Source organism: Schistocerca nitens, chromosome 2, assembly GCF_023898315.1.
Source record: "Schistocerca nitens isolate TAMUIC-IGC-003100 chromosome 2, iqSchNite1.1, whole genome shotgun sequence".
Taxonomy (NCBI): domain Eukaryota; kingdom Metazoa; phylum Arthropoda; class Insecta; order Orthoptera; family Acrididae; genus Schistocerca; species Schistocerca nitens.
In genome coordinates this window covers 760,919,835-760,930,900 of record NC_064615.1, presented here as the reverse complement: position 1 = coordinate 760,930,900, position 11,066 = coordinate 760,919,835, and positions in this window count along the sequence as shown.

Sequence of the window (11,066 nt, the reverse complement as noted above, 5' to 3'; positions counted from 1 at the left end):
AGTCCGTAAGAACAAATATCAGTTGGATGTTGTAGCCCTTTGTTTGAAGCATATCTATCACTGCGTTACCAAACACGATCGTCAAATAGATGCACTGGAAATAGATTCCCTACAGTTTACGGTGTTATCAGATGTCTGCAACAACAGCTTTGAAACAAATTCTTGAAGTCTGAAACTTTGACAAAACGATTTAGAAAATAGTTAGTAAGATACATGAAAACACATAACTCAGTTTGACATCGTCATTCTTTTTCTGAACTCTGTTATAAGTAAGCAGGCAGATGCACCAAATGCACAAGAACACATTCACAGACTCCTTAGCTGAATACATGAAACGTATTCGCAGTCGTGAATATGGATAACCGTATGGAATGACGACAATGACAATTTGTGCCGGACCGGGACTCGAACACGGATTTCCCGCTCATCGCGAGCGCTCGCCTTACCTTTTTTCTTTGGCCTAGTATTGAAACTAAAACTCATCCAGTCATTGTGTAAATAGGATGCTCACAACTGGTTGTCTGGTCATTCCAGCACAGGAGCTCGGCTAGCCTTAGTCACTAATTCAATGGCGGCTCGTGAGAAATTTAAGCAATGTGGTACAATGTGGTGGCTTATACCATTTTGACTTACAAGGGTAGTAATCATAATTAAACTGAATATACTAATCTTATGTATATACATTGAGCTGTGTAACCATAATTAAATTTTATAATGAATTGTTTAACATTGGGAGAAATGAAATAAAAACAAAGAAATATTGGTGACAGCAGGGATCGATTCCAAGTTGATGAATTGATAGTCTGTGCTTTGTTTTATTTTTATCCTTTTTTAATTATCTGAGAGATCTCTTCAACTGACAAACTAATTACAATTTCTCCATGCTGTGAGATAACTAAACCATCCTTCCTTTTTATTTTATTTTGTTTTTGTAAGGGCCACAGTCAGCTACAGTCTTACCATTGGGCTATGCCAGCACAACTCACGGCCAGACCCAAATTTCCATATGTGATCAACCATGTATCTGCAACCAGTATTCTTACATCCATTATGTGTATATTCCCGTACAGGGGAGATATTTTACTTGAAAGTCGCATGCCTGGTCTTGGCGGATAAATACGATGTTGCAGTGCCTGTATTATGCCGAACAACACAGGGACTACACTACTGTCTCCTTCATGAAAGCTGCCTCAGAACATCGAGTTAGCACCAGAGAGTGCTAAAGTCCACTTTACACTACATTGTGTGTTGATCAGTCCCTATCCCAACTGATTCGGTCCAAGAGCTACGCACTGTTAACAACAATGCTTTCCAGCCCATCCTGATATACAGCACATTCCCGATGAACGTCGTTTACAAGCAGATGTTACATCAGAGCATGCTGTTCCGTCCGAAATCATTGTAAGATTAGACATACTTAATGCAGATAATGTCCATCATTTTGAAATTACCTGGTAAAAGGAACATAATGGCTACATTCAGCACAGGCTACGTGCTAGTGGTCGTCTCAGTCGGGAGGACAAGGCTTGCAATTGCACTGTTCCACAAGTACTTGCACTGCAACGCTGCACAAAACGTCGCTGTGATTTAAATCACCTCTGCTGTTAGTTTTTTACTAAAAATTGGCAATGTTCTATTCAATAAATGTACATGTTTAAGTTGAACATGTATTCAATCGTTATCTGGACAAACTTTATAAGCAGTAGCGTGTTTCATTTTGTAAAACCAGCACATCAGTTGAATATCTCGTTCCAGAAATACTCGCAATGCTAGTTTTAGATTGTTTACGCTTTGTATCGGGATGTACCACTACTGGAGCAACAAACAGTACCCAAGTTTCGTTCAAGTGAATGCAAGCTGCTCTTACTTATCGTGCTGTATTGTTACATGGAAATTTAGGACTGAATGTCTCTTCGAAACTTTCATTCCATTTTACTTCATACTTTTCTTTGCTACTGCTGCTACAATACGAGCATTCACTTGGTGACTCGACCCGTAATACACGCAGCTGAGAGCTCTTTTGCAGCAGAGAGCAGCTCCAGCGTCCTCCCTGCATCTGAGACTTGGCCTTGCTCTGAGTTAGTCGTGTAGCAAGTTGGTAGCCTTCACACAACCGGATTTTTTATGGAGGTCAAACTGCTTTTCGCTAGAGCAGGTTTCAGAGAGGATGAATATAATCGCTGCAAAATACAACAGTCCCCATCCATCCATTGCAGTCGGAAAGTCGATATCAACTTACTGATTACACTGATACAGAGAAAGTAAATATTTTTCCTCCTTAGTAGAGTTTTATGTAAAACAAGTACAATTAAGCGCTAAGGCGGCACACTGTTTGGAAGATGAATCTTTTTTCACCCTCGTCTGAGCCATGGATGTAAATCGAATCATGCTGCAATTTACGAGAGAGTGCTGAAAAGTAATGCCTCCGAATTTCTCATGTGACAACACTGTTTAAATAGAGCAGACGTTGTTAATATTCTACAGCTTTATTCATCATACGTTTGTTGACGTGGCCATCTTCCGCAGCAGCTGTTAACATATCTTACTATAGGTTATCCGTCTTGAGCTGACTAAAATCTAATAACAAAGAATTACACCAGACGCGTTTCGCTTTTATTTATAAAGCACTTTCCGTGGTTATTGGTTCAAATGGCTCTGACCATTATGGGACTCAACTGCTGTGGTCATAAGGCCCCTATAACTTAGAACTACTTAAACCTAACTAGCCTAAGGACATCACACACATCCATGACCAAGGTAGGATTCGAACCTGCGACCGTAGCGGTCGCGCGGTTCCAGACTGTAGCGCCTAGAACCGCTCGGCAACTCCGGCCGGCTCGTGGTTATCCTGTAAAAAAAAAATCGGTTACATGTTGGCAACACTCACAACGTGAATGGAAACAAACGAACAGACATAAACACTGTGGCAGTGCAGAATGTGAAACAGTTTCAGAAAGTGAATTTTAAGTGGTGCAGAGCAGGAAATACTGCAAAATGCCAAAAACTGCCAAGTGAAAATGTGAAATGAAGCCTTTCGACACCAACCGCTGCTAGCAAGGAGAGAAGGAGCACAATATGTAAAGAAACACCGTAAGTAACTTGCCGACCAACTTTATAAAGAAAACTTTTTTAACCTAAGACAATCAAAAATGTACAAACGTATCTATCCAGTTTACAGAATAACCATGGAAGATGCTTTATAAGTAAAACGAAACGCGTCTGGTGTTATTCTTTGTTATTAGATTGCAGTCAGCCTAAGACAAATGGTTCAAATGGCTCTTAGCACTATGGGACTTAACATCTGTGGTCATCAGTCCCCTAGAACTTAGAACTACTTAAACCTAACTAACCTAAGGACATCACACACATCCATGCCCGAGGCAGGATTCGAACCTGCGACCGTAGCAGTCGCGCGGTTCCGGACTGCGCGCCTAGAACCGCTAGACCACCGCGGCCGGCCAGCCTAAGACAGATAACCTGTAGTAACAGATGTTTATCCATCATGTTTACATATTTGCAGCCCTCCGCCGCTAAGAGTCTCCTAATTGCAGCGTGTAACGTGAGATTTGCAACGTAACTGTGTCGCTGCAGTAGAAAGGGCGTGCTGTAATCGAATGGTTCGTCCACACATGGAGCATCCTCTCCCTCAGCAGACAGTGCCAGACAACACGGGAGAGCTGCGACACCTGCAAAAATCCAACGCCTTGGGTTCACTGTCATCGATCATCCTCCATCCGATATTCATCTGTTTCCCAAACTTAAAGAACACCTTCGAGGTCTTCCCTTTGATAAAGCGATGCAAACAGACGTGAGGTTGTGTCTCAGTCAACAGAGTCAAACATTCTACACCGACGTAGCATGTGTAGAAAAAATGGAGGGTTGCGGCGGCGCTGAATGACATGTCGCTTGTGTGCGACGATGTTCTCAAACTGTCCCTGGTGGGCCCCTTTGGGACGAGGCTTCTAGACTACAATCTAGACAGCTTGTGTGGAGTTATAGCAGTACTATGACGCTACAACAAAGCTGCTTTGTTTAGCCGAGGACTTCTTGCTACGGTAACGGACGTCCGCCTGCACTCTGGGCTCAATGCATTTTCAGTTTATTGGCATTTGAGCCCATTCAGCCATCTCGTAGCGTAAGGTCAATTATGATCATACGAATGTAAGGACAATACAACACCCAGTCGTCGGACGGAGAAAATCACTGACCCGGCCCGGAATCGAACCCGGATCCTTCACTTAACAATCCGCCAAGGCGGACCTGGAGGCTCAGTGCAGGGTAGTGGGTTTGGGTCGTTTCGAACAGCGATTTTTGGCTGGAAAGGAAAGGAGAGGTTGTCACACCGACGTAGTGACCACAATGTTGTATATAATTGTCGTTGGCTAGATCTCAAATCGGAACGGGTCGTGTTGTGGGCTAGTATGTACTACATATTGTTGGTGGTAGCGCCCTATCCGTGTATAGCAACTACAATCTCTGTGATTCCGTGCTGATACTCAGGATCAGCGTACTGTGTGCCGGTCCCAGGTTTCGTCCTCTCCATCCATCATTATATACAGCACTCCACTACACGATCTCATCACCATATTCTTCTCTAAACAATCACTTCTTACGTATTAATTAAATGTATTCGCGGTTGGGAATATGATTTGACTTCAGCTACACGCTTTCTTAGTGACAGTGAAAATTTGTGGCGGACTGAGATTTGAACCTGGATTTCCCGCTTGTCAGGAGCGGTTGCCTTACGACTTCGGCTGTCCGAGTATGCCTGCAGGACCGACCCAGACTTCCGTGTATCACCGTGTGTCTACTTCCTGCACCAACACAACTGCTGTGATTTCCGCACAGAGAGATGCTTTCGTTACTACTGTCGCGGCCTTGTCTAGGCATAAAATAGTGTTTGCAGCGTCTGTGTTATGCGATTTACTATGCAATGTCCGTCGGACATACATGCAAGCATTCATGCAAGCATTCATGTCTGAAGATCATTGCTTAGTACATCGTGTAACACAGACACTGCAAATACTACTTCTTACGTATGCTGAAGAAGTGGCATTTAGTTGAATAGCTTGTTCCAGTGGGTGGACCACTGTTTCGAATATCAGCTTGTGACGCTTTGGTGGCAACATTCATGTCTTGATTTCATCTACTTTTATTTCTTCGGTAATACACTAGGCTTTTGATAATGTGTTAAAAGCTGCTATGTACAGGTATTGTATTCAGTGGAAGTGGCGTCTGGACGCAGTAGCCAGCAGACATGACAACCCTGGAGAAGGGGTACTGGATCCCAAATGAATACTTCGTTGCCCAGCTAGAGGCAGAACTTGGAATGTATCAATCTTCATTTGGGACCTAAATTCATTTTTATTTGCATCGGGTTAATTACTCCTGCGCATATAGCTGGGAAATATTATTAAACAAAAGACGAGCTTTTGCGTTTCCCAAGACGGGCGAGTGTGAAGAAATGCATTATCATGCGCTAACTCGGGAAATATTTTACGCTGCCGCCAAGTGGACAACATTTAGGTGTCGATGTATCCATTTGTTTGAGGCAGCATAGTTGCGTCTTTATGTGTCATGAAGCAAGAAGCATTGAAGTTTTCTAACTCATTTAATTAAACGTGGTTGTTCCTGTTACAGAAGTTTATTCGCCCAAATCGCACAAAAATACACAATGATTACTAGTTTCAGCGAAATTAAACCGTTATCTTCAGATCATTTGTATAGAAAAAATTTTTACAGGACCAGTCCATTTCGTCAACTGTTGTTCACATTAATTGGATGCCTCTATAATGTACATAAAGGTACAAATGTGGAAAATTCTAGGGTCAACCCAACGTAAAATGCATATAAATTCATAGTAAACATACCTGATAGAGACGACATTCCATAATATCGTCTCTAGTCATACAGTAAGAAAATAGCTGTACAAACAGTGCCCAATAAAACACATAAGACGTATACAAAATGTTTTCATGTTGTGTCCTCGTTGACATTTAACAGGAAACTGTTATGAGGCACTCTACGGAATACAAAGTGTTTTGAGGCGCCACCAGATGGCATCAATCTTTTACAACATAAGATTATGTCTTTGAAATACAATGTAAAAAATGTTATCTATTTTTGTATAAAAATCCATAAAAATAGAAGTATTAGATATCTGGTTTTCCAAATACACACGTCAAAAAATTATTACAAATACGTTATTACGGTATCTTATATCGGTGTTGTGGTCATTGTCACCAGATCCATAGAGTGGGAAACTATTAACGTTACAATAATAAGTTCTTGATATATAGAGATTAAAAATACGAAACCGGTGTTGTGTGACTTCAGTACATGCGAGTGTAGAGTCTCGTGTAATAACATACCTTGAATAATCAGCTGATATGTGCTGAATAGCTCAAGATCTATGTTATGGTCCAGTGTATTAAGGCTCTTACCTGACGCATGGTATAGGTTTCGGTAAGCGTTACATACTGACTCATTATACAAAAGCTTCGGACGAAACTCCATCATAAACCTATAAAGAGAGAGAGTAGGGCTGCAAGGTGGAACCATAAAAACACCAGAAGTGGTATGTCGTTATTATCTATAAAAGACGCTGGTGAGCTCTATTTTATTCTCTTGCATCACCTTCAAAGGGTTAAAATGGCTCTGAGCACTATGGTACTTAACATCTGAGGTCATCAGTCCCCTAGAACGTAGAACTACTTAAACCTAACTAACCTAAGGACAGCACACACATCCATGCCCGAGGCAGGATTCGAACCTGCGACCGTAGCGGTCGCGCGGTTCCAGACTGAAGCGCCTAGAACCGCTCGGCCACTCCGGCCGGCCGCAGCACCTTCCAGCGTAATATCACGTATATTTGTGTAACACATAAAATTATATTAAAACACTATCACTGCAGCACATGGAAACACATTACAAAGTTTATAATATCACAAATCAGATCGCATTAATATCAATAAAAGTACCAACTTTATAGAATATTCCAAATAACAAAAGTTACAAGTGACGTTTCGGTTTCACAAAAGTACTATCTTTACCTCATATGACGTGCCAGCAGCAGAATAGGCCACTGAATACAGCGTAGCTCGAGGTCTAGGCTTAACATGACACAATAAGACCCTACAGATGTGAGTGTGTAGATTCTACTGTGGCTGTATGAAACAATCCTTAATATAAGCATAATTACCGCCTCTGTAATAAGAAGAACAACCGAGTTTAGATTCTGAGATCGCCTCCAACACAGCTGATGCTACCAGGTGATTATCATTTAATTTTAGTGTCCCTACTATCCACCGTTCCAAATGGAATCCACGATTGTTAAGAGTGATTTATTGACATGATATGCTATGCTGGGACTAATTGATTGACAGGAGGCCTGGAGAGGGATTGCTGTGAGTGTAGCGCAGTTGACGGGTTACCTAGGAACCGTCTATGGTGCGTATAGGGATGGCTTTGTTTGTGCAGCCATTAGATGAAAGACAAAAGCAAGCGTTTTACAAGAATTATATTCATGTTGATGGCTGGCCTCTCTATAGATCTGCGAGAAGAAACGCGTGCCCACTTTTAATTTCGTTACCTAATCCTGCAATGTAGAAGGTTGTAGCAATGATAAAGAGTTGATCAAGCAGCTCTAAGTGGAACGTAACCATAGTTTTGATCACAGTATTTTTATTGGCATTCTGGACGTGCCCATATTACTAGCACACAAGTGGTTTGTGAGTTATGACGATACGAACGTAAGGACAATGAGATCTAGTCTCAGAGAGGAGGCAATCTCCGACCCAGCCAGGAATCGAACCTGTACCTCTTCAGTCAGCAATCCGCACCACTGACCCTCAGCTACCAAAGTGAATTGGCTATATGGTGGCTGTGTACTTACACGCGCTCTAAAGAGACTTTACTAAGTTGACAAAAAAACGAGTGTTTAGCGTGGTGGTGTTGTAAATATACGTCGTAATCTGATATGTTTCCCAATAAATTAGTTGAACAGCGGTACGAATAAAATGAAGGAGACTATCCGGCAGGACTACAGCACGTCACATTTAAGCCATAGACTCGAATTTCGCTATTGGAAGCCACATTGTCAGAAATTACAATTCTTACCTGGGAGTCTTTTCTTTAGTAATAAAAAATTGAAAAAAATAAGATATAGTAGAGGTTTAGCGATTACAAACCGAACGTAAGTAACTGTCCTTACGGAAGACGGGCTTTGAAACACCGCATAAAAGAGGAAATGTAGAAAATATTGAACTTCGTCAGGTGGGCCAAATATTAACTCATACCCAAACTGACGAAGGTCTCGATAGTTATTAGGAACTATTATTTTTTTCGAATGCAGCCCCCTGTGTTATATGAAACTGGAATTAGTCCGTACCTAAGTGACTTTCTCTCTCTGTCAACCGCTCGCTTCCATATCGTGGGATGATTGCATAAGTGTGAGATAAGGCCTCGGTCAGTGGTGACAGCGCTGTGTAAACGAAGCCTTGGAGCCCAGCCTCTAGATTACGCTTATGTGGTGGGGAAGCGTGAGGGGAGGGGGGAACGACTAAGCACGTATCGTAAGCGCAGTATCAGCTGATGTTAGGTTGGTCTGACATGACCAACTGCTCTGAAAAGGTGGCAGCAACTATGTCGTATCTCTACAATGGTCCTCTTTCAGAATACTGTTGCGCGGTTTGGAATTCTTAGCAGACAGAATTGATGGGCTACATCTAACATGTTCAAAGAAGGGCAGCACGCTTCTTATCATCGAGGCGGAGAATCTACTCAAGAAACTCCGATCACCAACTTTCTCCTCTGAATGCGAAAATATTTTGTTGACGCCGGCCTACATAGGGAGAAACGATCACCATGACGAAGTAAGGAAAATCAGAGTTCGCACGGAAAGATATAGGTTTTCGTTCTTTCCGCGCGCTATTTGAGGTTGGGATAATAGAGAATTGTGAAGGTGGTCCGATTAACGCTCTGCCAGGCTCTTAAATGTGATTTGCAAAAAAATGGCTCTCAGCACTATGGTACTTAACATCTGAGGTCATCAGTCCCCTAGACTTAGAGCTACTTAATCCCAACTAACCTAAGGACATCACACACATCCATGCCCGAGGCAGGATTCGAACCTGCAACCCTAGCAGCAGCGCGGTTCCGGACTGAAGCGCCTAGAACCCAACGGCCACATCGGCCGGCTGTGATTTCCAGATTATCCATGTAGATGTAGAGGTAGATGTAGATGGCAACCATTTTAACTTTAAATACTCGACGAGTTCGAGGACATGACAGTAATTTGAAGCCACAACCAACGATAGCTTTTAAAAATTGAAAAATACATGATATTATAGAATGGAGAAGTAAAATTTTGTTATGGAAGAAGGTTACGCAAGGGATGCTTCTGATGTACGTTTCCATTAGATGCGCAACATTTTTTATTTCCTACAAAATGAACTGTGGTCCCAACTCACAATATAATTGTAATAGCAGACCTTAGTTTACATCACCGATTGAATGCATTTAGAATGACAAAAATGTTATTTGTTTTAGTCTACAATCGTACTTTTATTTTGCGTACTGGTTACCGGTTTCGATACAAAGTACCATCATCAGACCATCCTAGAGTCAAAAAATCATAGTGAATAGTTAACATAATTCTTTAAGAGACATTTACAAACATTTTTTTTCTGTGATAGCAAACGAATAGTACATAGTGCAACCTTAAAATATAGGCGTTATCTTCCCTCGTAAGTGAGTCATATACTTCCCCCTTATCCTCCCTCCTATGACATAACCCATGCAGTATTATGATATGCAAATGTGTGGTAGTTAGTTATTACCCCCCACCCTTTATTCTGTGTTTTAAACGATTGGCCTAAAGACTGACTTTATTATGATACGAGCCCACATACCATAATGTTCTAAATGCACTTTTAAGTTGTACACGCACTAGAAAACTATGACAGCTTTACTCTTACCATTAGGCTGTTGCATGAGTTCATAGTGTTTTTCTTATGCATATTGGTATTCCATTTGCTATGGGTTTACTTATCGATTCCCGTTTATGTTTTATATTGTCATTTGAAGGAAGTGAGTGGAGCTGTGTGGACGCTAGAAGATGGAGTGCCCAGTGGATAAGTCGAAATGTTTCCCCCATAGTCTTCCGTCTGAGTTCAGTAGAGGGGTGACAGTAGCCGAGGCAGCCAGAAGCACTTGCGCCGTGTTTGGGGGTAATGCCATTGGGTAGAGCATAGCAAGAAAATGATTTTCTCCTTTCCATATTAGTGACTCTCCACGATGAGGAAGAAGTTCAGGGTTTGATGCAGAACTTTTAAACGCATTAGTACACAATAATCGACGTCAGTGCACTCGAGTACTGACAAATATGATAACTGCAATCATTCTACCATCATGGGACATCTGCATGCATTGGGGAAGGTTAAAAACTCGGTTGTATGGGTATCGCATGATCTGAGTCAAAATCACAAAAATCAGCGTGCAACTCTGCTTGCTCGTCACCAAGTGGCTCGTGAACAACAGCGACCATTCCTATCCTGTGTAGTTACTGGTGAATAAGCATGGTGTCTTTATGCTGCTACCACAAGGAAGAGAAAGGATTGGTTGTACCCAAACAAAGCACCATCTCCTTGTACAAAGACATGAGCGCATCCACAGAAGGTAATTATTATACATCTGGTGGAAAAGCGATGGTGTGATGCACTAAGAATTGCTTCCCCGAGGTATAACCATCACTGCTGACATTTCTTGTCAACAACTAAAAAGTCTTGCACACGCAATCCAAGAACAACGACCAGGAAGACTACGTGAAGTGATGCTACACCACGACAACGCCCACCCGCATTCTGCTGGACTGACAAAAAACATTAAACAGGAGCGCACTGGGTTGGGAAATCATTCCGCACCCACCCTATTCACCTGATCTTGTGCCCTGGGATTTTCACCTTTTCCACTCTCTATCGAACAACCTTCAAGGACCTTGCTCTCCGGATGAAAATACATTCCGAACATGGCTCGACGAGTTCTTCGTCTTAAAGCTACATGATTTC